The sequence below is a fragment of the Schistocerca cancellata genome, chromosome 11, assembly GCF_023864275.1.
Source record: "Schistocerca cancellata isolate TAMUIC-IGC-003103 chromosome 11, iqSchCanc2.1, whole genome shotgun sequence".
Lineage (NCBI taxonomy): Eukaryota > Metazoa > Arthropoda > Insecta > Orthoptera > Acrididae > Schistocerca > Schistocerca cancellata.
The window spans coordinates 54,263,826-54,291,309 of NC_064636.1; positions in this window are offsets into that span (position 1 = coordinate 54,263,826).

Genomic DNA, 27,484 nt, shown 5'->3' on the forward strand with positions numbered 1-27,484 from the left:
TGACAGACGTTTAAGAACCAATGACTGTTTATTCAGTACATATTCAGAAAACTGCAACCAGTCAGGTTTTTGAACTATTTGTCCAGCAGCTTCCACTGTGGTTGCCGATCGTCTACAGATCTCACACTTCTCACTGGACACGATTCTACATACCGACTGTCGTGATACATCGCCAGCATCCTGCATTCACTGTACAACTGGTGATAGTTACAAAGATTTTCATGCAAAGATGTAATATCACTCACTCATAGGTATTACTTGTTTTTGTTTATATATAATATAGTCGATGTGTGGGCAAACATGAGATCAGATCTGGCATCAATATGAACACGCAAAAATAAAAGTGAACTGCTGACTCAGCTCTACTCCTAAATTAACATCGTCTGGAATTACTGTAAAACCATTCCCGATTTATTGTAGCTAACATGATAATATTAATATGAGTAAAAAATTATTTTAACGATAGAACGTTTGGATGTTTAGTTACGTAGTTCAAGGTTCATTCTCCGCTGCGTCACTGACATAGATTGAATGTACACTCCTGGAAATTGAAATAAGAACACCGTGAATTCATTGTCCCAGGAAGGGGAAACTTTATTGACACATTCCTGGGGTCAGATACATCACATGATCACACTGACAGAACCACAGGCACATACACACAGGCAACAGAGCATGCACAATGTCGGCACTAGTACAGTGTATATCCACCTTTCGCAGCAATGCAGGCTGCTATTCTCCCATGGAGACGATCGTAGAGATGCTGGATGTAGTCCTGTGGAACGGCTTGCCATGCCATTTCCACCTGGCGCCTCAGTTGGACCAGCGTTCGTGCTGGACGTGCAGACCGCGTGAGACGACGCTTCATCCAGTCCCAAACATGCTCAATGGGGGACAGATCCGGAGATCTTGCTGGCCAGGGTAGTTGACTTACACCTTCTAGAGCACGTTGGGTGGCACGGGATACATGCGGACGTGCATTGTCCTGTTGGAACAGCAAGTTCCCTTGCCGGTCTAGGAATGGTAGAACGATGGGTTCGATGACGGTTTGGATGTACCGTGCACTATTCAGTGTCCCCTCGACGATCACCAGTGGTGTACGGCCAGTGTAGGAGATCGCTCCCCACACCATGATGCCGGGTGTTGGCCCTGTGTGCCTCGGTCGTATGCAGTCCTGATTGTGGCACTCACCTGCACGGCGCCCAAACACGCATACGACCATCATTGGCACCAAGGCAGAAGCGGCTCTCATCGCTGAAGACGACACGTCTCCATTCGTCCCTCCATTCACGCCTGTCGCGACACCACTGGAGGCGGGCTGCACGATGTTGGGGCGTGAGCGGAAGACGGCCTAACGGTGTGCGGGACCGTAGCCCAGCTTCATGGAGACGGTTGCGAATGGTCCTCGCCGATACCCCAGGAGCAACAGTGTCCCTAATTTGCTGGGAAGTGGCGGTGCGGTCCCCTACGGCACTGCGTAGGATCCTACGGTCTTGGCGTGCATCCGTGCGTCGCTGCGGTCCGGTCCCAGGTCGACGGGCACGTGCACCTTCCGCCGACCACTGGCGACAACATCGATGTACTGTGGAGACCTCACGTCCCACGTGTTGAGCAATTCGGCGGTACGTCCACCCGGCCTCCCGCATGCCCACTATACGCCCTCGCTCAAAGTCCGTCAACTGCACATACGGTTCACGTCCACGCTGTCGCGGCATGCTACCAGTGTTAAAGACTGCGATGGAGCTCCGTATGCCACGGCAAACTGGCTGACACTGACGGCGGCGGTGCACAAATGCTGCGCAGCTAGCGCCATTCGACGGCCAACACCGCGGTTCCTGGTGTGTCCGCTGTGCCGTGCGTGTGATCATTGCTTGTACAGCCCTCTCGCAGTGTCCGGAGCAAGTATGGTGGGTCTGACACACCGGTGTCAATGTGTTCTTTTTTCCATTTCCAGGAGTGTATTTTGCATCTAAAAGGGGGAGGGGTATGGGGAGGGTGATTGATTGATTACATGTTTCGACCTAGGTTGCCTTCGAAATTCTGAAGGACAAATTAATTTGTTGACTCACTCTGGTAATTAAAGAGGTGGTCTGATACTGTATGGGTCTGATAAAGATTTCAGTTTCATGTATCATGTCACTGTTAGCAAACCTAGAGCTTCTGCTATATACTGCTGGCACAGTCAGTTTGTTGGGCAAGATGTGGCGAAGCTGGAGTTGTTGAGGTGTGCAGACGGAGTGCATCCAGATGCTCATTCAATCTTGTTGTAAGGATTCTACCAGTTTGTGCAACGCCAAAACGTGGCCGTGAGTTTCAAATAAGTTGGTACAGACCTGACTTTTGATATTGCTGCATAGTGGTTTTGGTGCTGTGGATGATTTTATTTTGATTTGATGAAGAAGCTTGTTTTTGTGTTGTATGTCTTTTTACACTCCTGGAAATGGAAAAAAGAACACATTGACACCGGTGTGTCAGACCCACCATACTTGCTCCGGACACTGCGAGAGGGCTGTACAAGCAATGATCGCACGCACGGCACAGCGAACACACCAGGAACCGCGGTGTTGGCCGTCGAATGGCGCTAGATGCGCAGCATTTGTGCACCACCGCCGTCAGTGTCAACCAGTTTGCCATGGCATACGGAGCTCCATCGCAGTCTTTAACACCGGTAGCATGCCGCGACAGCGTGGACGTGAACCGTATGTGCAGTTGACGGACTTTGAGCGAGGGCGTATAGTGGGCATGCGGGAGGCCGGGTGGACGTACCGCCGAATTGCTCAACACGTGGGACGTGAGGTCTCCACAGTACATCGATGTTGTCGCCAGTGGTCGGCGGAAGGTGCACGTGCCCGTCGACCTGGGACCGGACTGCAGCGACGCACGGATGCACGCCAAGACCGTAGGATCCTACGCAGTGCCGTAGGGGACCGCACCGCCACTTCCCAGCAAATTAGGGACACTGTTGCTCCTGGGGTATCGGCGAGGACCATTCGCAACCGTCTCCATGAAGCTGGGCTACGGTCCCGCACACCGTTAGGCCGTCTTCCGCTCACGCCCCAACATCGTGCAGCCCGCCTCCAGTGGTGTCGCGACAGGCGTGAATGGAGGGACGAATGGAGCGAATGGAGCGATGAGAGTCGCTTCTGCCTTGGTGCCAATGATGGTCGTATGCGTGTTTGGCGCCGTGCAGGTGAGCGCCACAATCAGGACTGCATACGACCGAGGCACACAGGGCCAACACCCGGCATCATGGTGTGGGGAGCGATCTCCTACACTGGCCGTGCACCACTGGTGATCGTCGAGGGGACACTGAATAGTGCACGGTACATCCAAACCGTCATCAAACCCATCGTTCTACCATTCCTAGACCGGCAAGGGAACTTGCTGTTCCAACAGGACAATGCACGTCCGCATGTATCCCGTGCCACCCAACATGCTGTAGAAGGTGTAAGTCAACTACCCTGGCCAGCAAGATCTCCGGATCTGTCCCCCATTGAGCATGTTTGGGACTGGATGAAGCGTCGTCTCACGCGGTCTGCACGTCCAGCACGAACGCTGGTCCAACTGAGGCGACAGGTGGAAATGGCATGGCAAGCCGTTCCACAGGACTACATCCAGCATCTCTACGATCGTCTCCATGGGAGAATAGCAGCCTGCATTGCTGCGAAAGGTGGATATACACTGTACTAGTGCCGACATTGTGCATGCTCTGTTGCCTGTGTGTATGTGCCTGTGGTTCTGTCAGTGTGATCATGTGATGTATCTGACCCCAGGAATGTGTCAATAAAGTTTCCCCTTCCTGGGACAATGAATTCACGGTGTTCTTATTTCAATTTCCAGGAGTGTATTTATAAGTAAATAATAACCCACCTTCACACTGTGTTACGTTTTTGTGAGAAACGTTATACCAAAGCTGTGCAAAGGGAAATACTAACATCTTTCTGAGGTGAGCATCTCGCTCATTATGAAGGGATGCTGTCTCAGGTTTGCAGGGAAGCTGATGTTCATTATGTCAGTCTATGGTGAGTAGGTAGAGCGTGCAGTTACTGCTGCTAAGAAATCAATCAACGAACAGTGCAGCACAAGTTCTTTCCGTAATGAAATAACTTTTACTCTACCAGTGCAATTCTCTTATATTTCTGCGGAACATGTAGAATGTAGGATGAGAAAACGAAGAGTTTTGGAATTGTGGTATTTATATTCAAAACGCTGTATCGAACATAATTCATTAATAGCACATTCTATCGTTCGCATCGCTGTCTGGCATTTGCAGTTCAGCTGTTATCTCAGTACTGAAGATGGTCGGCAGTGACAGCAGGGTTGTCACAACGTTTTTGATACAAACATCACAATTTCAAAAATATACTCATCCTCATGTGACATTTTACTCTTTGTTCGGCAGAAAAACAGGGGTAATAATGGTGAAACATCGCCGAATGTATTATCACTCTGACCTAATCTCTGTCCACAGTCGAGTTTATGCCACTGCTGAACATTCAGGAGCTGAATGAATGATTCTGTTCCAACTGGGCAGTGGCTATAAATGCTCCTCCCTTTTTTCCCTACAGATGCTAAGATCAGAACCCGTACTGTTAACTAATTAGGAACCGTTTAGTTCATAATGAATCCGACTTGAAAGTACAATCTACTGAAGAATTTTCTTTTATGGATGTCTGGTCGTTGACAGAAGCTATTCGGTGCCTAACGCTTCGTCTTATAATGTGGAAATGACGTCAGAGACTGTAAGCTCAGATAACGGCCACGTAAAGAGACGTGAGAAGAAAACTCACCGAGATATAAATTCTGATAATATAAGCACTCGGTCTTCAGGCCAGGAGTGGCCTACTGGGACCATCCGACCCCCGTGTCATCATCAGTGGAGGATGTGGATAGGAGGGACGTGGGGTCAGCACACCGCTCTCCCGGTCGTAAGTTGGTATTCTTGACGGAAGCCGCTACTCTTCGGTAGAGTAGCTCCTCAATTGGCATCACGAGGCTGAGTGCACCCCGAAAAATGGCAACAGTGCATGGCGGCCTGGATGGTCACCCATCCAAGTGCCGGCCACACCCGACAACGCTTATCTTCGGTGGTCTCACGGGAACCAGTAAATTCTGATAATATATATTATAAAATTAAGTGTACAACATGCGCGGCGGCAAAACTCAGAAATGAGTCCCAGTACGATGAAATGGGTTATAAGGTGCCATAGCCCTCTATCCCCCATCCATGAAGAAGGTTCCTGTTTTTACCTGAAGAGTGTGCTTTTGAAGACATAAAGGCTGGGGGAGTTTCACACTGTTGATATTTTTAGAACATTCGAGAGTATTAGAGAACATTCAAGAACATTAGATAGTATTCGAGTGCGTTCCAAAATATTCCAGAATATTCCAAAATGATGTGGGATGTTCTGGAATCTTTGGGAATAGTCTGGAACATTCGAGAATATTCCAGAATGAGTCATACGATAATGATGAACCTCCTGAGCTGGAGCATGTCCTTGCTATGTCATAGTTTAGGACGAATGTGTGGACAGGCACTCTTGTATTTCAACAGACACTGCTCAGTTCGCCGAAAATTACTCAGCAAAATCGCATACAGGAACTGCTCAGTCAAATACGCTGAGTCATCTGTAACGACCTGTACAGCTCTATCAAAGGAAAATGTGAAAACTGGGGACTGGGCTAGTTATGCTTTCACTATTCTGTTCTAGAAAATAACATCAAGTTCTAGAGTAACATTTGTTACATCAGGTGACGCCATTTTGTTCAGAAAGGTTGAACCACATGGCATGGAATGTGGAGAATTGGGGAACTGGGGACTGGGGTAGTTATGCTTTCACTATTCTGTTCTAGAAAATAAGATCAAGATTTAGAGTAACATTTGTTACATCAGGTGACTCCATTTTGTTTTGAAAGGTTGAACCACACGGCATGGAACGTGGACACGCTCACGACGGATCATCTTAGGCGTACAGTCCTCTCCCAGTTGCTGCATGCTGTTCGGCGCATCACAAAAGTCATGATCATCAGGGACGTCTTAACTAGGAGACTTCCATGGAAATTAAGGAACGCTAACAAAACTGGTGAGTATATTTCTTCAACGTATGTTACTGTTAAATAAACCGTAGTGTGTTCATTAAGGTATGCTATGAAGATCATCTCGCCTACGATAATGAGGACGTACATGATGAGCCTGCATTCGATGTGATGCCTGCTTGCTAATGAAAGTACGCAGGAAACACTAATAGCAATAACGGCACTGGAGGAAAAACGCCAAATCTACTGATCACGAGGTTGCACCTCTGGTATCTGTTACACTGAATAGTCAAGAGGAATGTTGAAAACGAACTTCAGTGCACGTCAGATAAGCTGATTTCACCAAGAGTTGGTCCACCTCCGCGAGGATCATTCTGACACCGCAGTACATCACACTGCCTCTGGCCTTGATAACGACTCGAGTCTGGCGCGGTGCAGAGTCCACAGGTGTCTTCAGGTGCGCCGCATGCAACAGAGGTCACTCGCTGGACCCCACAGAGCCGATGAACTGCGGGGATGTTGACTACTACATTCCTCACGCAGGTCCCAGACATTTTCTATGAGGCTCTCCAAATGGTTCAAATGGCTCTAAGCACCATGGGACTTACCATCTGAAGTCATCAGTCCCCGAAACTTAGAACTACTCAAACCTTTCGTCGCCTCCTTCAACACCTTAATTTTTCACTCCCTGCAATCTTTCGAGTGGGCGAGAGCCACACGCCACCTTGGCTCCAGGCTCAGGTTCGCGTCCACCTTGACCTCTGCTCGCTCCCAAAGGAGGTTACCCCCGGTTCGGTCTACCACTCCCGTTTTGTCGAACTTCGTTCGAAGTTCATTAATATGACCTTCATTTATACAGATGGCTCTAAGACCAATGACGGGGTCGAGAGTTCTTTTATTGTCGGGGCACAAAGTTTCAAATACCGGCTCCATGGCCATTGTTCGGTCTTCACAGCTGAGCTCTTTGCCCTCTACCAGGCTGTTCTTTACATCTGCCGCCACCGACATTCTGCTTATGTCATCTGCTCCGATTCCCTGAGCGCCATCCAGAGCCTCAGTGATCCGTATCCCGTTCACCCTTTCGTGCACCGGATCCAACGCTCTCTTCAGCAGCTGGTGGACGTCGGTTCTCCGGTTAGCTTTATGTGGGTTCCTGGCCATGTCGGTATCCCTGGGAACGAAGCTGCAGATGCCGCGGCCAAGGCTGCGGTCCTCCAGCCTCGGACAGCTTCTTGTTGTGTCCCTTCGTCAGATTGTAGCAGGGTCATTTGTCGGCGCATTTTATCGCTGTGGCATGCCGATTGGGCTGCACTTACAGACAACAAGCTTCGGGCCTTGAAACCTCTTCCCGTGGCTTGGACGTCCTCCTCCCGCCCTTCTCGGCGGGAGGAGGTCGTTTTGGCCCGGTTACGAATTGGACACTGCCGGTTCAGCCATCGCCATCTGCAGACTGCTGCGCTGGCGCCGGCGCCGTTCTGCCCATGTGGGCAATTTCTGACGGTCCGCCATATTTTAACGTCCTGCCCGGATTTTAACACACTGCGTCTTGATCTTGGCCTGCCATGTAGTCTAGATGCCATTTTAGCGGATGACCCACGAGCAGCTGCTCGCGTTCTTCATTTTATCAACTTGACCAACCTCTCTAAGGACCTTTGATTATGCTGGTTTTTTTTTTTTAATCCTATGCCTCTCAGTCTGTCTTTTATCGTGTTTTCCCTTTTAGTTGCTGTTTTAAACTTGTGCCTGGCGGTGCATTCCTAACGTAGTCTGGGCGCTAATGACCATTGAAGTTGTGCGCCCTAAAACCACAAAAAGAAAAAAAAAACCTAACTAACCTAGGGACACTGCACACATCCATGCCCGAGACAGGATTCGAACCTGCGACCATAGCAGCAGCGCGGTTCCGGACTGAAGCGCCTGGAACCGCTCGGCCACAGCGGCCCGCTGTGATGCTCTCATGGCCAGCTACTGCAGTATTTCAGACACTCGAACCACCAGAACACCAGTTTTAACGTCAGCCAAATCCAATTCATATATTATCATAAACAGGTCTTTTACATGCTCACTTGTTTATTTCTGCTTATTTACTCCTTCTGCTACTACACTTTCACTAACTGTTTTTGCTAGACAACTTGCGGAACTTTACCAGCAGTTTTTGCCTAACAGCCTATTGGGCACAGTTTGAATCATAACTCGACGTCCTGTGGCTGCACGAAAAGCATTATTCAACATGGTGGCGTTGCTGTCGGGGTTGCTTCGAACCATAACCCGTAGGTAGCGGTCATCCACTGCAGTAGTAGCCCTCAGGCGGCCTGACTGAGGCATGTCATCGACAGTTCCTGTCTCTCTGTATCTCCTCCACGACAGAACAACATCGCTTTGGTTCATTCCGAGACGCCTGGGCACTTCCCTTGTTGAGAGCCTCTCCTGGCACAAAGTAACAATGCGGAAGCGATCGAACCGCGGTATTGACCGTCTAGGCACGGATAAACTACAGACAACATGAGCCGTGTACCTCCTTCCTGGTGGAATGACTGGAACTGATCGGCTGTCGGACCCCCTCCGTCTAATAGGCGCTGCTCATGCATGTTGTTTACATCTTTGGGCAGATTTAGTGATATCTCTGATCAGTCAGAGGAACTGTGTCTGTGATACAATATCCACAGGCAATGTCTATCTTCAGCAATTCTGGGAACAGGGGTGATCCAAAACTTTTTTTGGTTGTGTGGACATACAGAAGAGAACGGATAGCTGGAAAGAGTACATTCACGGCCTCTGCAAGAGGGACGACTTGTTTGATGACTTGATGGAACAAGAAATAGGAATCGCAGAGGAAGACATGCGGGTTCCAGCATAAGAGTAAGAGTTGAACACGACTCTGGAAGACATTCGATGAAGGACAGATAGGATGCCTTCTGTATTTTGGATATCATTGGAGAAAGTGTTAATGAACGACAACTTAAGTTGGTGTATGTAATTTTTGAGACTATAGATGTACTGTCAGACTTCCGTTAAAACAGTATGCGCACTATCGTGAAGGCAGCAAGTTCAAGTAAGTTCTCGAATTATCACACAATCACCTTAACATCCCACGCATCCACGCTGCTGATAAGAATAATGAAATGGAGAATGGAAAAGAAAATTGACAATGTGCTATACGACGAGCCGTTTGGCTTTTGGAAAGATGGCAGTGCTGACGTGCTGACGTTTGAGTTGATAATGTGGACAAGAATTAAGAGAAACAAGATCTGTTTATAGGATTTGTTGACGGAGAAAACCGGGTCGACAATGTAAAATGGTGCTAGTTGTCCTAAATTCTGAGAAAAATTGGAGTAAGCTGTAAGTAAATACGAGTAATATACAATATGGACAAGAACAAAGGGGGGACAGTAAGAATACAAGACCAAGAACAAATTATTGTCTCTTCTGATTGTCGGTGTTGTCCATATGCTCCTTTGTTTCCCTAATCCTGTGCACATCGTTTCCATTTTTTGTCTTATCTGTCTTCCAAATTTTCAACATTCTTCTGTAACCCCCTTTTTCAAACGCTTAGATTCTCATATTTTCGGTATATTCCGCATTCTATGATTCACCTTCATAAAATCCTGTGCTCCAAATGTATTTGTACATTCTCAGAGACATCTTACCGAACTAAGGCCAATGTTTGTTACTAGTAGACATCTTTTGTCCGGAAATGCCCTCTTTACCTTTTCTAGGTTGGTTTTTATGTCTTCCTTAATTTGTCCATCATGTGATATTTTGCTTACAAGGTTGCACAGTTCGTTTACTTCATCTCTTTTGTGCTCCCCAGTTTAGATGTTAAGTTTATCGCTAATTTCATGTCTGCAGCTTTCGCCTGTCTTTGGTTTCCTTCAGATTTATAATGTATTCTCCTTAGACCATTCAATTCAACAGACCCTGCGTTTCATAGTTTATAGTAATGTCATCAGCCAATCTTATCCACGTCATCCTTTCAGTATTATATTATTCGTAAAACAAAACTGATCGTCATCTAGCATTTTCTTCGTTTTCTTCTCCTTCTTCTGTGTTCTTGTTAACAACTTAGATGCATGAGTTGCTGTCTTCAGAATTATATGACTGGTTTCTGCGAAAGTCTGATGGTGTACCTCTAGATCCACGGATTCTACAAACCAGGTTTAATAGTATTTTGGTTTTCACTTCCTCCAATGATTTTCAAAATTTCGAAGGAATGTTCCCAATGCCTTTTTCCGAATTTGGTTGCAAGTCGTCCAAAGCTCTGTGTTGACTTTCATACTGGGTCCCTTATGGTTCCCTTTCTCATAGAGCTTTTCACTGTATTCTACACCTATCCGCTCTCTTTCTTCGTTTCAATGGTGGAACTCCTCTAGCACTCTTAATATTGCAAATTTGCTTTGAATTTCGTCGTAGTTGTTTTGGCTTTTCTATACATGCTTTCCATCCTCTCGATGACCATTTCTGTTTCAATTTTTCACATTTTTCGAGGTCGCTTTTCACTTTTAAATCCCTGCACTTCGCATTTATTTCGTAATCCTTTCCTGAGCATTTGTATATTTCTATATTTTATCGATGAATTTAAGTGTATCTTCTGTTACTCAAGCTTTATTCACAGCTACCTTCCTTGTACCTACATTCTTCTCTTCCATTTCTGTGATGTCCCTTTTTAGAGATTCTATTCCTCTTCGAATGAACTGCCTATTGTGGAATTCATTATGACAGTATCTGCAACTTTAGAGAACTCCAAATGCAGCTCATAATTCCTCAATATCTTGGTATCGCGTTTTGTCTACAAAGATTCAGCCTGATGATGTCTTAAAATGAAAGTATATGGGAGCGGGCGGGGGAGGGGGGGGGGGCGGACTTGGACCACACATAGCCAAATGCCTGTTGCCGTGGGTAGGAAAAGTAAGTCTTTTTTAGGACGAATCCATACAACAGGTTCCCCTGCCTAAAGAATATCTCTAGCACTTTAAAAAATAGTGAAAAAGTCTCTCACAAGACAGATTTTAACACTCCAAATATCACACATACCAGATGTCACAAAGAAAAACAAACAATTGGAAAGAGTAACATGGGGCATTTCACAGACTTAACAATCCTCCATCAAAACATGCAATCAATAAAAAATAAAATACTACTATTAGAAGTTGAGCTCCAATCTTTGAACTGCACAGTAATTTGTGTTACTGGGCACTGGTGAGACAGAAATCCAACATGTAGTCTTATCATCATATGAAAGAGCAATCTCTCATTGCAGAGCTACTTCAAGGGGTGGAGGATCATGCATTTATATCAGAAAAGGAACACAGTTCAAATCATGACATGACCTCAGTACAGCAAATGACGACAAACACTTTCAAACACCAGCTATTGAATTAACAGGGTTTGACATCATCAAGAAACTAATCAACTTAGGTGTGTATAGATCTATCAGTCGTAGTGTGAACACTTTTTTCAATAAATTAACAGAAGTTCTAGATAAAGTCTGAAGTACAAAGGTCAACATAATTTAGTGTAGGGACATTAACATTAATATCATAAATGAATCCAGTAGCACCCTCATAAATATCCTTCAAAGTTTTGCCATGTCCCTATTGGTAAATAGTGTAACAAGAGTTACTACAATGACTGCATCAGTAATTGACCATGACGCCACAAATTTGGACAGGGAAAAATGTGATGTAGCTCTAAAAGATCTCGGACTATCAGACCATCTCTGTCAAATAACAACAATAAAATCAGGTATCGAATCATTCCCTAAACTTAAAGCCTACAAACGACATCTATCAGAAATGAAAATAAACTTTGAAAAGGCATATCCAAAAGTATGCATGTCTGTATCAACATCTCGCAAAAACAGATGGATAGCAGCAGGTATTAAGAACTCCTACCAAATACCTCAGTTCAATGAAAGAGAGTCGCAATGATTCAGAATTCTTAAATTTCTATCATAGATACAAAAAGATCTATAGGATAGTGCTGATTGCTGCAAAAAATCATTTAATGACAAAATACTATATAACGCAAAGAATAGAAGCAAAGCAGTCTGGAATGTTATAGAAAACGAAATGGGGAGAGGCAAATAAATGCATAATAACTTACTGCTAAGGGATGGGGATAAGGTAATAAATGATCCACAACACTTAGCAAACCATGTACATGAGCATTTTCCAAGTATTGCAGAGAAGTTACAGCAAAAATTCCCCAAAACAAATATAACACCTGTAAATAATGTTGCAATAAATACAATGATGTTACTTCCAACCACAGAGAATGAAGTCAATAAAACTGTTCAAAAATTAAAAAATAAAAGTCAGTAGGCTTAGATGAAGTACCAATGTGTGTACTGAAACAATGCATAGAGATTATACAAAGGCCCCTTAACAAATATAATAAATGAATCCTTCACATAAGGGACATTTCCAGAGCAGTTAAATCGGGCAAGAGGTGTACCTTTGCTTACGAAAGGTAACAGAGAAGACAAAGAAAATTACTGGCCCATATCCCTGCTGTCACCATTCTCAAAATTAATAGAAGCAATTATGAAAGACAGATTAATGAAGTACTTGAACAGATACAATCTTTTAAGCGAATCACAGTTTGGTTTCCAAAGTGGCAAAATTACAGAGTCAGCCAGAGCAGAATTCACAAAAGTTGATGTTCTTGACAAAGATGAGTGTATCACAGGCATATTTTTGGATCTTTCTAAGGCCTTTGATACAATTGACCACAAGATTCTATTAAATAAATTAGAAACATTAGGAATAAGAGGGGTAGCTAATGACTGGTTTCGATCATCCTAGCAGGTAGGGTACAAAGAGTAGAGATAACATATGCTTCAAATAGATCTAAACATTTAGTAAAACACTTATCAAAACCAAAATACATTAACATAGGGGTTCCACAAGGTAGCATATTAGGAGCAATACTATTCCTGATATACATCAATGACTTTCTCAGTAGTGTTACTCATGGTGAAAAAATTCTCTTCGCTGATGACAGTAAAATTATAGTCACTGAGAAAACAAGAGAACTTGAAGAGAAAGCAAATGAAGCTCACAAGGAAGTTTATGATTGGTCAATAAGCAATTAAGTGACATTGAATATAAAAAAACTAATGCCATGAATTTTGAAGAGGGAGAATGACAATGTTAAATTAAATGTAGATGGCACCTCTATAGACTGCATAACAAATGCAAAATTTCTAGGAATGAATATTGATTCTCAGTTGAAGTGGTGTGAACACACAAAGGTACTTGCAAACAAAATATCATCATCAGTGTGTTATGCCCTTAGAATCCCATCATCAGTATGTAACATGCAGTGTCTTTTCGTTACATGCTATTCATATGTACACTCAGTTCTTAGCTATGGTATTCTTCTTTGAGGAACAAATGCACAAAATATAAACACAATTTTCATACTCCAGAAAAGAGACATAAGAATCATAACCAAAAATGGTAGTCGAGCTCATTGCAAAGATCTGTTCAAAACACTGGGGATTTTAACTGCTCCATGTGAATATATTTACCATTCAGTTGTACACATCAAAGATAACATTGGTAATAACTGCACAAACAGTTCTGTCTATGACCATAGAACAAGAGCTGGAGTCATATTAAATTTGCCAAGAAAAATAAACATAAAACTCAAAACAGCATTTTCTACCAGGAATAAAACTGTACTTTAAATTATCAAAACAGATAAAAGAAATTGCAAAAATACACTTATTTAAAAAGGTAACTAAAAAGTACCTGTTATGTAATACATTTTATACATTGTAAGATTACTTAGATGTAACAGAGAAGGGGTTTGGTAAAAAAAATCTTATGCAGATAAATAATAATAGTGATTATAAAACATCCAACATTCCACATAACACCTTCACATTTTGTTTTTTCCTTCTTTTCTCCTTTTCTAGAAAATTTACCCCCAAGGTATGCATTGCACAATGCTAACACCTTTTCCTCTTTCTGAGCTCAACATCTCACTCATTACAGAGGGGTGCTGTCTCAGTTTGTCAGGATAGCAAATAGGAAGTTGTGATACAGAAAATGCTTGTATTAGAGCTCTTCCAGTAGAACAACTAAACAAAAAATTGAGATAAAAGTTTGTGATGCAATACTTCACATTAATTACAGATCATTATCTGTAGCTTCATGTAATGTATATAAGGTACTGTAAATATGTAAGGCATATGTATAAACGCAGTAATAGAATTCCATGGTCTGTACAATGTTTATTGAGGAAGGCAAATTTGATTTGCACTTGTAACATTAGTTGTATAACACCTATAATGAATTAGTGAAATATGTTACTGATGTTACAATATAATCATTCTAAATATAGAGAATATAAAAATGTGTGTGTGTGTGTGTGTGTGTGTGTGTGTGTGTGTGTGTGTGTGTGTGTGTGTGTGTGTGTGTGTGTGTGTGTACATGATTCTCTCTCGTTTTCATATTTAACAATACAACACATTGAAACCGTTATAAGACCCACTCACATAAAAAAATTGAGCTCCTCATTATTCTGTACAAATTGCTGTATCTCATGCATGTCAGTAATTCTATGTCAAATAGACAAATTATACATCCTCATGGCTATTACTGTTATTGGCACAAAAACAAACTAAAAATATGACATTTTATTACAGCTGACAAATTCGTCATCAAGATGACACCATCAGCATTAATATTTAAAACAGTTCTGATGTATAGTTTGTTTCTGGTCCCAGTTGAATACATACAGTCTATTATTCTTCAGAAAAACAAAGTATTGTCCATAAATGTAGAATTTACTTATGTAGCTTAGTTACCAACTGCTATCAGAACCACACATCAAAATATTGTGATATGCAACTCTGGTCCATGTTTTCGAACTGATATTTCATGGAGGGAGGGAAGCTCAGGGGAAAGGGGGCAAAGTGGTTGAGAAGAGAGGGGGACTTGGTGAGTTGGAAGAAGACAGAGAGAGATGTTGTGAACATAACAGATTTACCTTTGCTGAAGGATTTGGGTAACTTGCATAAAAAGAGAGAGTTTTATGCAAAAGTTACAAAAATTGATGTTATGTAAAACATTACTGCGAAAAGAGTTTCGAAGAATAAGCAACTGACGCCATGACCTTATGTTACGTATTAAATCTGTCTGATTGTCGATAAGGTTGTGACGGTGATGTTTGAGGTGTCTATGTATTTCAATTTCTTCAACTTACCTCTACACCTAGGCAATGTATGAAGAACGTTTAGGGCTGGAACGATACTATTAAAATCATGTTCGTTGTCGGGATGACTCAATACGGGTTCGCTGTGGAAGAATTGGTACCTAGGTAGACTGTGAGTAAAAGAATCGTTGACGAAAACACAAAAGCCTCTCTTCTCCTTGTTTGGAGCCTAGTTACAAAAACACAAAAATAGCTCTCAATCAAACCACTGTATGGAATTCCTGAGGCCCGGTAAGTCCAGTGTACTGTAAGCCACGTAGGGCTGAATCACAACCACTGGGTACTGTCTCACGAGGAGCACTAACTGTATCTGGTTACTAGAACACTACGGCACATTAGAATACCAGATTCCTGGTGGTCTGCTGTGATAGGTGCCAGGCCTCGGTGTGGAGTGGTGAAGGCTGCTGCCGGGTCAATGTAGCATCGTAGACGAAGATCCGAGGTCGGCAGGCAGGGTGACGTCTGAGATCAGGCCGCTAGAGGTCCCAGGATAGTCTCTGACTGATGAGCCGCAGTAGTGGTCAGCGTAAAGCCCAGACGACTTGTCAGCGGTCCGTAGACAGGTCGGTGAGGACTGCCAATCCGAGGCTGTGCAGCGCCGTAAATCTCTACATCTACATCTGCATCTACATTTATACTCCGCAAGCCACCCAACGGTGTGTGGCGGAGGGCACTTTACGTGCCACTGTAATTACCTCCCTTTCCTGTTCCAGTCGCGTATGGTTCGCGGGAAGAACGACTGTCTGAAAGCCTCCGTGCGCGCTCTAATCTCTCTAATTTTACATTCGTGATCTCCTCGGGAGGTATAAGTAGGGGGAAGCAATATATTCGATACCTCATCCAGAAACGCACCCTCTCGAAACCTGGACAGCAAGCTACACCGCGATGCAGAGCGCCTCTCTTGCAGAGTCTGCCACTTGAGTTTGTTAAACATCTCCGTAACGCTATCACGGTTACCAAATAACCCTGTGATGAAACGCGCCGCTCTTCTTTGGATCTTCTCTATCTCCTCCGTCAACCCGCTCTGGTACAGATCCCACACTGATGAGCAATACTCAAGTATAGGTCGAACGAGTGTTTTGTGAGCCACCTCCTTTGTTGATGGACTACATTTTCTAAGGACTCTCCCAATGAATCTCAACCTGGTACCCGCCTTACCAACAATTAATTTTATATGATCATTCCACTTCAAATAGTTCCGCACGCATACTCCCAGATATTTTACAGAAGTAACTGCTACCAGTGTTTGTTCTGCTATCATACAATCATACAATAAAGGATCCTTCTTTCTATGTATTCGCAATACATTACATTTGTCTATGTTAAGGGTCAGTTGCCACTCCCTGCACCAAGTGCCTATCCGCTGCAGATCTTCCTGCATTTCGCTACAATTTTCTAATGCTGCAACTTCTCTGTATACTACAGCATCATCCGCGAAAAGCCGCATGGAACTTCCGACACTATCTACTAGGTCATTTATATATATTGTGAAAAGCAATGGTCCCATAACACTTCCGTGTGGCATGCCAGAGGTTACTTTAACGTCTGTAGACGTCTCTCCATTGTTAACAACATGCTGTGTTCTGTTTGCTAAAAACTCTTCAATCCAGCCACACAGCTCGTCTGATATTCCGTACGCTCTTACTTTGTTTATCAGGCGACAGTGCGGAACTGTATCGAACGCCTTCCGGAAGTCAAGAAAAATAGCATCTGCCTGGGAGCCTGTATCTAATAATTTCTGGGTCTCATGAACAAATAAAGCGAGTTGGGTCTCACACGATCGCTGTTTCCGGAATCCATGTTGATTCCTACAGAGTAGATTCTGGATTTCCAGAAATGACATGATACGCGAGCAAAAACATGTTCTAAAATTCTACAACAGATCCTTGTCAGAGATATAGGTCTATAGTTTTTTGCATCTGCTCGACGACCCTTCTTGAAGACTGGGACTCCCTGTGCTCCTTTCCAATCATTTGGAACCTTCCGTTCCTCTAGAGACTTGGGCTATACGGCTGTTAGAAGGGGGGCAAGTTCTTCGCGTACTCTGTGTAGAATCGAATTGGTATCCCGTCAGGTCCAGTGGACTTTCCTCTGTTGAGTGATTCCAGTTGCTTTTCTATTCCTTGGACACTTATTTCGATGTCAGCCATTTTTTCGTTTGTGCGAGGATTTAGAGAAGGAACTGCAGTGCGGTCTTCCTCTGTGAAACAGCTTTGGAAAAAGGTGTTTAGAATTTCAGCTTTACGCGTGTCATCCTCTGTTTCAATGCCTTCATCATCCCGGAGTGTCTGGATATGCTGTTTCGAGCCACTTACTGATTTAACGTAAGACCAGAACTTCCTAGGATTTTCTGTCAAGTCGGTACATAGAATTTTACTTTCGAATTCACTGAACGCTTCACGCATAGCCCTCCTTACGCTAACTTTGACATCGTTTAGCTTCTGTTTGCCTGAGAGGTTTTGGCTGCGTTTAAACTTGGAGTGAAGCTCTCTTTGCTTTCGCAGTAGTTTCCTAACTATGTTGTTGTACCACGGTGGGTTTTTCCCGTCCCTCACAGTTTTACTCGGCACGTTCCTGTCTAAAACGCATTTTACGATTGCCTTGAACTTTTTCCATAAACACTCAACATTGTCAGTGTGGGAACAGCGCACGACCTACATGCGGGCTCGTGACACGTGGAGGTGAAATAGTGGGCGCAGTAAAAGAGCTGTGGTCGTAGATCTGCACACGCTGCCGTTGGCGAACCTGACACCTGTCGTGGCGGCTGCCGAATATTCTGCCGACAACAATTCAGGCCGTTTGGTTGCTGTCTGGGATATTCAGTAACATGTGAGCCACGCGTCACTTGGTTGATGGGCTTGCTGCCATCTAAGCTGTCTGCAGTGGTTGATGCTGGTGCTGGGCCACGACTGTTTGCTATCTGGTAGGCATGTACCTGCAGACAGATCAGTCCTCACTTAAATGTTCACCAACACGACCTCTTCATGCCTCATCTGCTCTATCCCAGCTGTACGAGTCTGGTAACTTTGGGTCAAGGTATCCCTGCTGCAACTCTTACCATTTCAGAAGTTGAGTGCTGATCTAGTTTCAAAACGTGAATATCATTTCCATACAAATCGTAAGCTGGTGTAGTCACAAAGTGAAAGCTGTGCTTCTACAGAAACCTGATGCATGTGACTGTTCTCTACTATTTCGTCTCTCTCCTTGCCCAGAGTTGCTGACCGAGATGAAGGTTTACCAAGAACACGCCTCCAACTACTGGCGAGAGAAGGCGCAGCTCTTCTCACTTGGTGTGAAGCACATCTCTCGACTCTTCGTTCCCCTCGCATTCGAACACCTGGTAAGTGATGTTTTTTTATGTCCTTTTTTAGTTGTCTTATGTACGAGCTGCCAGAGAATGGCACACACAGTCTCGCATAAGTGGTCAGTTCTTGGAGTCCACTTTCTGATTTATATGCCATACACTGTCCTGGTCATTGTCTGTCCGACTGTAATGCTACCTCTCTGCAAGAGCTCTGACCCACCCTTCCGCTTGGGATCCACATGGGCTTATTACACAAAGAGGGCAACCTCTGAACTGATCAGGATAGGTCGTCGGCATAGTTTTTCCGAATTTCCCCAGAACTGTCCCAACAGAGCTTGGAAATTCCTATTAGGCACTACTTTGCAATCCCAAGTCTCTTGGTTACATATCTAGTGGAAATGGGTCTAGATTCTCCAGTCGCGTATTTTATCTCGCCAACTGCGAATCTGCTTAATTGGAATGTGTTACTTCTAACGAGTAGGTGGAAGGAGGCAGTCAGGGATTAAGCAACCAGCCTCTAGCTACAGTACTCAAATAATGGACCGCAAGAATATCTCCTTGTGCACTGATACTGATGCTGCCATATAAGACACAGTAAGGAAATTCGCCAAGGGTCGACGGTAGATAATATGAAAACTATAGCATATGCAGCCGATGGGATCATATGGGAGGATAGTGATCAGATATTGCAAAATAAATAAATACTTGCCAGGTGATGACTGGAGAAGCAGGCGTGGAAATAAGACCAGCAAAAAGTCAGGTGACGAAAATCTAACGCCCGACACCACATGGCTGCCGGATTGATAAAGTAGATAGACCTGAATCTTATAGAACACCTGCATCGACATCTCACCTCAGTGCAGCACTCTGTGAAGAATGGGCTGCCATTCCCCAAGAAAGCTTCCACAACCTGAGTGAACTTATGCCTGTGAGAGTGGAAGCTGTCATCAAGGCTACGCGTGGGCCAACACCATTTTGAATTCCAGCATTACCGATGGAAGGCTCCACGAACTTGTAAGTCATTTTCAGCCAACATCCGAACTGGCTGCTCTTTATGAAGTGATGAAAGCTATTGTAACTGTTTTCTTCGTGTCTCAGGATACACACCCGAATGATCAGCGACTCCACGAATGGATTGAGAACACGGGACGGCTGGCAGACATGCTGCACACGAGGCTGAGGGGCTGGGTACAGGACGTGCAGTCCATCAGCGAGCAGATAGCGAACTACGAGGTGGAAGAAGACCAGAAGAGCCCTGGGAGTTACATAGTCAGGTATGAGCCAGTGTACGTGCAAACATTTCTTGGACTGATACTCGTTGGTGAAAGTTTATTTCGTTTTAGCCATTGGGACGTACATTGACGGAAAAAAATCGCAACACCAAGAAGGAGTTGCGCGGCATAAACGAAAGTTGGTAGACCTGTTTCTACGTCTGAAAGCTGATCTCTATTCACATTTCGCGTCAGGCGCTATCAGCGCGGCGCTGAAGATCCAAATCAGGTTTGCTTTGAATACACACTGTAACGGCTGTGACCGTTAGTTACCTTTGAGATTCGACTGGGTGAACTGACGTTGGTCAGGAATGCCTTTAAGGCGACAAAGATGCCAGTGTCAACACCTGAGTGAGTTTGAACTTAAAATCGTTCTCCTTAAAATTTTCTGGTCTACTTACTTAAATAAAGTTCTTCAGTATTGCAGTTGTTCTTCAACTGTTCACACTACTTCATTTGCAATGTGCCTGGCATACAGAATTTACACCATCTAAATATTTAAAATACATCCTTCGTTATTGTACAACACAGTCGATGTTTTGGTGCTGTCTGGTTGAGCAGTGGCTAAGCGCTTGGCAAAAGAATGCGCTGGAGCGAGTTCGCTTATTTTACGAGGGCAGTTCAATAAGTAATGCAACACATTTTTTTCTCGGCCACTTTTGGTTGAAAAAACCGGAAATTTCTTGTGGAATATTTTCAAACATTCCCGCTTCGTCTCGTATAGTTTCATTGACTTCCGACAGGTGGCAGCGCTGTACGGAGCTGTTAAAATGGCCTCTGTAACGGATGTGCGTTGCAAACAACGGGCAGTGATCGAGTTTCTTTTGGCGGCAAACCAGGGCATCTCAGATATTCATAGGCGCTTGCAGAATGTCTACGGTGATCTGGCAGTGGACAAAAGCACGGTGAGTCGTTGGGCAAAGCGTGTGTCATCATCGCCGCAAGGTCAAGCAAGACTGTCTGATCTCCCGCGTGCGGGCCGGCCGTGCACAGCTGTGACTCCTGCAATGGCGGAGCGTGCGAACACACTCGTTCGAGATGATCGACGGATCACCATCAAACAACTCAGTGCTCAACTTGACATCTCTGTTGGTAGTGCTGCACAATTGTTCACCAGTTGGGATATTCAAAGGTTTGTTCCCGCTGGGTCCCTCGTTGTCTAACCGAACACCATAAAGAGCAAAGGAGAACCATCTGTGCGGAATTGCTTGCTCGTCATGTGGCTGAGGGTGACAATTTCTTGTCAAAGATTGTTACAGGCGATGAAACATGGGTTCATCATTCGAACCTGAAACAAAACGGCAATCAATGGAGTGGCGCCACACCCACTCCCCTACCAAGAAAAAGTTTAAAGCCATACCCTCAGCCGGTAAAGTCACGGTTACAGTCTTCTGGGACGCTGAAGCGGTTATTCTGTTCGATGTCCTTCCCCACGGTCAAACGATCAACTCTGAAGTGTATTGTGCTACTCTTCGGAAATTGAAGAAACGACTTCAGCGTGTTCGTAGGCACAAAAATCTGAACGAACTTCTCCTTCTTCATGACAACGCAAGACCTCACACAAGTCTTCGCACTCGAGAGGAGCTCACAAAACTTGAGTGGACTGTTCTTCCCCATACACCCTACAGCCCCGATCTCGCACCGTCGGATTTCCATATGTTTGGCCCAATGAAGGACGCAATCCGTGGGAGGCACTACGCGGATGATGAAGAAGTTATTGATGCAGTACGACGTTGGCTCCGACATCGACCAGTGGAATGGTACCGTGCAGGCATACAGGCCCTCATTTCAAGGTGGCGTAAGGCCGTAGCATTGAATGGAGATTACGTTGAAAAATAGTGTTGTGTAGCTAAAAGATTGGGGAATAACCTGGTGTATTTCAATGCTGAATAAAACAACCCCTGTTTCAGAAAAAAAATGTGTTGCATTACTTATTGAACTGCCCTCGTATTTCGAAGTCAGCAGCCTCTTTCAGAGAGACGTATTCCATGTCGGACGTTGTACGAACCTTCCTTGGGTCCGTTCAGTAGTGTAACGTGCCGCCCGTTCAGCTTTTCCGACTGTTCCTTGTGTGCGATTGGCTACATTCGGGAAACGGGAAGCTCTCCCACCATACGGGAACACCACTGGACGCTCCAGTGAACCACCGCTGTCCGGCAGTACCAACACTCTTGCTGCTGTCGCTCGCGTGTAAGTACCACTGTTTCTTGGAACGTGGGCTAAGATAATCTCGGACGCTTTTTGTGAAGCTTAAATGCTACATTCATTTCCGGAATAACTTTGTTTATTTTAATTACGGGTTAGGAAGTATTTTGGCTTAAATTTCGTGAAATCGGGGTGTGATTTGTGAACTTGTAATTGCACTTTGTTTCTGGTCTTGGGGTGACTATGTCTTCAACACGACCGTTATATAGCTAGATACCTAATGCATTTTATTCAGCAAAATGTTAAACCCGCGGAGTAATTGATTCTTTGATCTCAGTGTGATTTCCCCTGATCCATAAGTGATTTACACCTATGCTTTTGTTCAAAACAGGTAAAGTCATTAAAGATCTTGGGTACTCAGTAAATTAGTCACCTTCAGCGACTTTCTTCTAACATTTGCACCTGTTTTATGTTGAATTTACTGCAGTTTTGCACTTTTCTTTTGTGTCCTGTACTTGCCCTTTATTCTACTAATTGTAACTGCTTATTTAATACGACGAGTAACTTAGACTAAAAGAAACCACTGCATGCATGAAGAAATTTTCGTGAGTCAGGATTTGTGGAATTTAAGGTAACTTTTTGGTGGCGGTTTGAATTCAACTTTCATTTTCTGAAGCCCCCCACCCTCCCCCTCCCTTCCACTGGCATAATACTGTAGTTCTGTGCTGAAACTCCTGTAGCTTCCCTTGTGTGAATGATTGAGCGAAACATGATGCAGAACCATTCACTAATTGGAGTCTCCTTAAGTCTGCTCCCCAGCCTTCTAGCGAAGTGATTATGATGGTAATAGACTAAAGAACTTTTTTTACAACAGACATGTATGTTTTGGAACCGATTTTAATTCATGATTCTCTTTGAGCACTGTTTGGACGGTTTTGTGAAGTGTTCAATGTATGATTGTAATAAGTGCCCACTTTTTTCTGCCGTAATCTTCTGTTTGATCTCTCTCTATGCACTTGCCACCTTTACTTGTTCTCGCCATCAGATCATCTCTGAGACAATCAAAAGTGCTCAGAACTGATTCTCAGGAAGAAATATAAGACTGCATATGTTAAATTACAATTTCTTGTAATGTGAATCATCACTAGATGATCGCAGCGAAGCCTTAGCATTATCAGTTGCATGATTCAATAGAATGTATCAATTTTGTTGCGCTTAACAGGAGAATTTAATGAAGGCTTCGTCCAACATCGCGCACGTAGTACATCAGTATAAAAAAATAGAGATCTGAACAATCCTTTCTCTTGAAATATTAACGTGGCCAAAGTAAGTCTCCATCATATAACAAACATCTCTTAATAAAATATCACGTAGCGCTTTACCTGACAGTGTTATAACCCTGTCACGAGAAGAGCAAAGTACGACACTACTGGTTCTTACCAAATTAACAAGACTCCCATAATATTACTCCTCTGAATGGATTGGGAAATCATAGTGACTGTGCTTAATGGATAAGGTATAAGACTGAGTTTCATTGCTTGAGAATTTTACTATTGAAAAAAGGCAATAACAGAACAAACGGAATTCGAACCAAGGTTCTGTTAATTATAAGTAAATTGCAGTTATGTAAAGAGAACAGTCGCCAGATATTTCGCTGCAACTGACTCTCCTTGATACATACTGCCTTAATGTTAAAGCAGAAAGCTAATGATGATTACAAGTAAAAGTTTATTAACAGTGGAGCACTACTAACTTTGAAATGAGGATCCCATTTCCGTTTCATTATTGGAAAATACTGTCAATGGAATTATATTCATATAATTGGATTCTATATTCTAATTGCTGTTTGTATCATCAAGGAGCATTAAATTCGTTGTACTATACAGCTCCAATGAAACATGTGATGCATAGATCTGTCACAGCTTGTACCATAGTACTGAGTCAGTTATTATAGAACACACAAGTTATAAGGATGACAGCTGCACTTCTTTAGTTCTTTTATTGCTATGTATACAACAAAACTTCCACAAAAACTGGCGTGGGGACCCAGAAATGATTCTATAAACTGACTCAGACCAAAGCTAAACGTTTCAGTTAATCCACAATATGAGAAATACTTTTAACTGTATGGATGAAAAGGTTAACAGTCTTATATACAAACCTGCACAGTAATTAAACCTGGTTCTGGCGTTTTGATTTAATTAGCTAGTAAACTATTGTGAAGGATCCCAGTTTTATTCATGTAATTTTAATACAGTACTGGGATTTCTATAAGAACATCATTTATGAAAAACACTTATCATCATCACTTTGCAATTTAACTGTCCTTACTTCAAACATAAGGCCCACAGAATAGTTATGAAATTTACTACTCCACAAAGTTTATTAATTGTAAGGAATGAAAACAATTACTTTTCAGTTCGTTAAAATCGGATATTCGGAAATGTCATAGCACATGGGGTAGAAACCTGTCTAGGTAAACGATTAAGGAAAAAGTATGGTTGCTGAAAACAAATTCTGCACAACCCCAGCTTATCATTGAATAATAAAACGCATAACTGTTTCATGTGGCTATAAAGCAGTCAACTAATAATGTGAGATGAAGGCGGTGGCAGTGTCGGTTTCCTGTGACAAATTAACAAAGTGGTGGCATACGTATCCATGGCTCTTGTTGTATAACAGGCGCCGAAAATTTTTCTGTTAGTGTTGCATTTTCGTATTTCAGAGTCCACTGTATAACAGGCTCCGAAAATTTTTCTGTTAGTGTTACATTTTCGTATTTCAGAGTCCAGTGAATATCGATTTTGGTGTTACAACCTACCCCCCCCCCCCCCCCGCTTTTATCTAGCCAGGATTCTTGGTATAATGCATCCCATTAACTTTTAGATACCAGCCATAATTCAAAATAAAACAGCACCCATTTATTTAACGACGCTTGCCCCAATTCATAATAACACGCCACACTTTTAAGGGCAGTACGTACATTCTGTACCTACAGTGTTAAATTTGATTTGCAATACTGATGACCCATTATCTAAGAACCTTTGACAGATAGAGATATGAAATATTTGGGAAGTATAGTTTCACTCCTTTGCTGATTACAGGGCCAGAATCATACTATATGGACAAATAATTAGTTACTTATGACGTGTTCATTTCTTTAAGTCCACGTTCGTTTCTGTGAGTAAAAAAACCATCATAGGTAGAAATGTTTTGGTGGCTCAGCAGCAGCAGTATACTAAGAGGTAACATAATTTACAATTAGACGTACTTATCTGTAACAGTTCCTGAGATAATGGGTTAAATATTTAGAAAAAAAAGTCATTTTCAGGAAATTAGGTTGAAACGTCTCCTTTGATATTAAGTCACACTAGGAGGCCTGCCATCTCCTAGAAACGCCAGGCCCATAAGCGTTATCTGGATCCAGTTCTTGATCATGCTGCAAACCTAAAAGCTTGTTTCCTTTCGTGCCTCTTGCTTCTTTAGTCATTTCCTCTGCTGCACGCTGGGCTTTCATAATCCGAAGTTGATCCATTAGCTGGAACGCTTACTTTATGTGGGCTCCTGCAGTGATACCATGTTGCTCTAGTCTCTGTCCCAGTCAAGTATACTATTTCCACACGGCAGGAAGTTTCATTTATGCACACAGTAACAGACCCATTCGCTTTCCAAATTAATGTCTTAGTCACATTCTGGATAATTTTACATCAATGCATATACATTTCATGATTTGGTATGCTGATTTTGTTATCTTTCTTTACTTGCTTTTAAGCTTTGAGCTTGTTTGTTACAGGAAACCACTGCTAAATCATGAGCTGCTGTTCCACCATGAATTTTACCTCTCATTTCTCGACGACTTTAGTGCACAGTGTGAGGAGCAACAGCCAAAAGCATCACAGATGTTTGGTCTAGCTGATGCAGTTTACTCCTTCTATCGTGAGCACTGGTTCAAGCAAGGAGTGTACTACAGCATGCGTATTCCAGCTCATATCAGCATTGTAGGTAGGTTCAGCACTTGGACGCATCCACTCCATGTTTGTACACTCATGGCTGTTGAGAACTTACTAATTTAAGAAGTGATCTTCAAAATGCTATCGACATGTTCAGCTTTAGATCTTTCGTGAGATCCTTCGTCACACAACATATTTTTACCAAATCCATGCCTAGAATATGCAATCGTAACATTAACCAAGCGTTGATAATCTGTCGTTGCCATTGTGTAGAACCATCTAAATCTTAGCTACAAGAATATAGATGTAAAAATTCATCCAGTGTAATGACTGTCAGACACGAAATTATAGAAACCGTCCAACCTATCTCCATTACAAACAAATCCACCCCCCATAAATTATGTGGAAATGTACAATGATTATTCACTTGCATCATCTACAGTCATCCATGATCCCATATAACACCATACATGCAAAGTGAGGATATCGTCCACTAAATCAATCTTACCTTCTTCTCATCTCAACAACTTGTGTCCCATCCCCACTATCAAAGACACATGTTTTAAAAACACTGTTTTCTGCAACATCCAGTCACTTAAACCTACATATAGTGTCCACCAGCTAACGATAACAGACCTATTCCTTTTCCACGTTAATGTGTAAGTCACTTACTTCCAAAACCACTCCTCCTTTGTTTCTCCCTACTCCAAGACACAATCCTGCACCTAAACGTGCATCGTCAGCTAACCCATCATGGTATGCCAGCAGCATAACATCCTGTCCATAATGTCTGTTCTCTTAGCTCCAATAAAATCCTCTTCAGCCACGTCTTCTTTCAACATGACATCCATGCATTAATGAAACATTCTTACAATCACAGTGCATAATCCAACTGTCATCCATCACTCTACAAATGACACATAATCCCCACCACAATCCCTGAGGAGGGGTTGCCATTGGATGCATGTCATGTATCCCCATTGTAGCACCTCATCCTTAACAGTAATCTGAAGAATCTAACATTAATCTGCATCTGACCCTATGACTTCTTCATTCACATTAATCACATAATTTTCATGTATATTACTACCATAGACCTGAAAATCAATAGATGCTCTCCTGCCAAAGTCGTGTGATGGAGTCAGTTCAATGGCAGCCTGCAAGATTAGCAGATTACCTTATGTCAACACACACAGTCTAGAAGTAACACAATTGTGCATATCATACTTGCCTAACCCAACCTCTTTGGGTGCATCGCTGCACCTATCCTCAATCCAACTGAAAGTGATGACCAAACATTTCCACAATACTCCTCCCACAACAGTTGGATGACCAACTGCGTCTCCATCCATAACCACTTTGAAATGCATCCAATCACCACACCTTTAGCCAAGCTTACTCACACTCCTATTACCGAAATGCCCTCAGCTCTACCAATCCTTCCTCCACAGCAGAGTCAGAGACATTCTCACATGGTACTATAGCGAGACGTCTGTAACCTTGTAGAGGCCAAGAAATTCTGGGATTGGTGTACTTGTATGAAACTAACATCACAT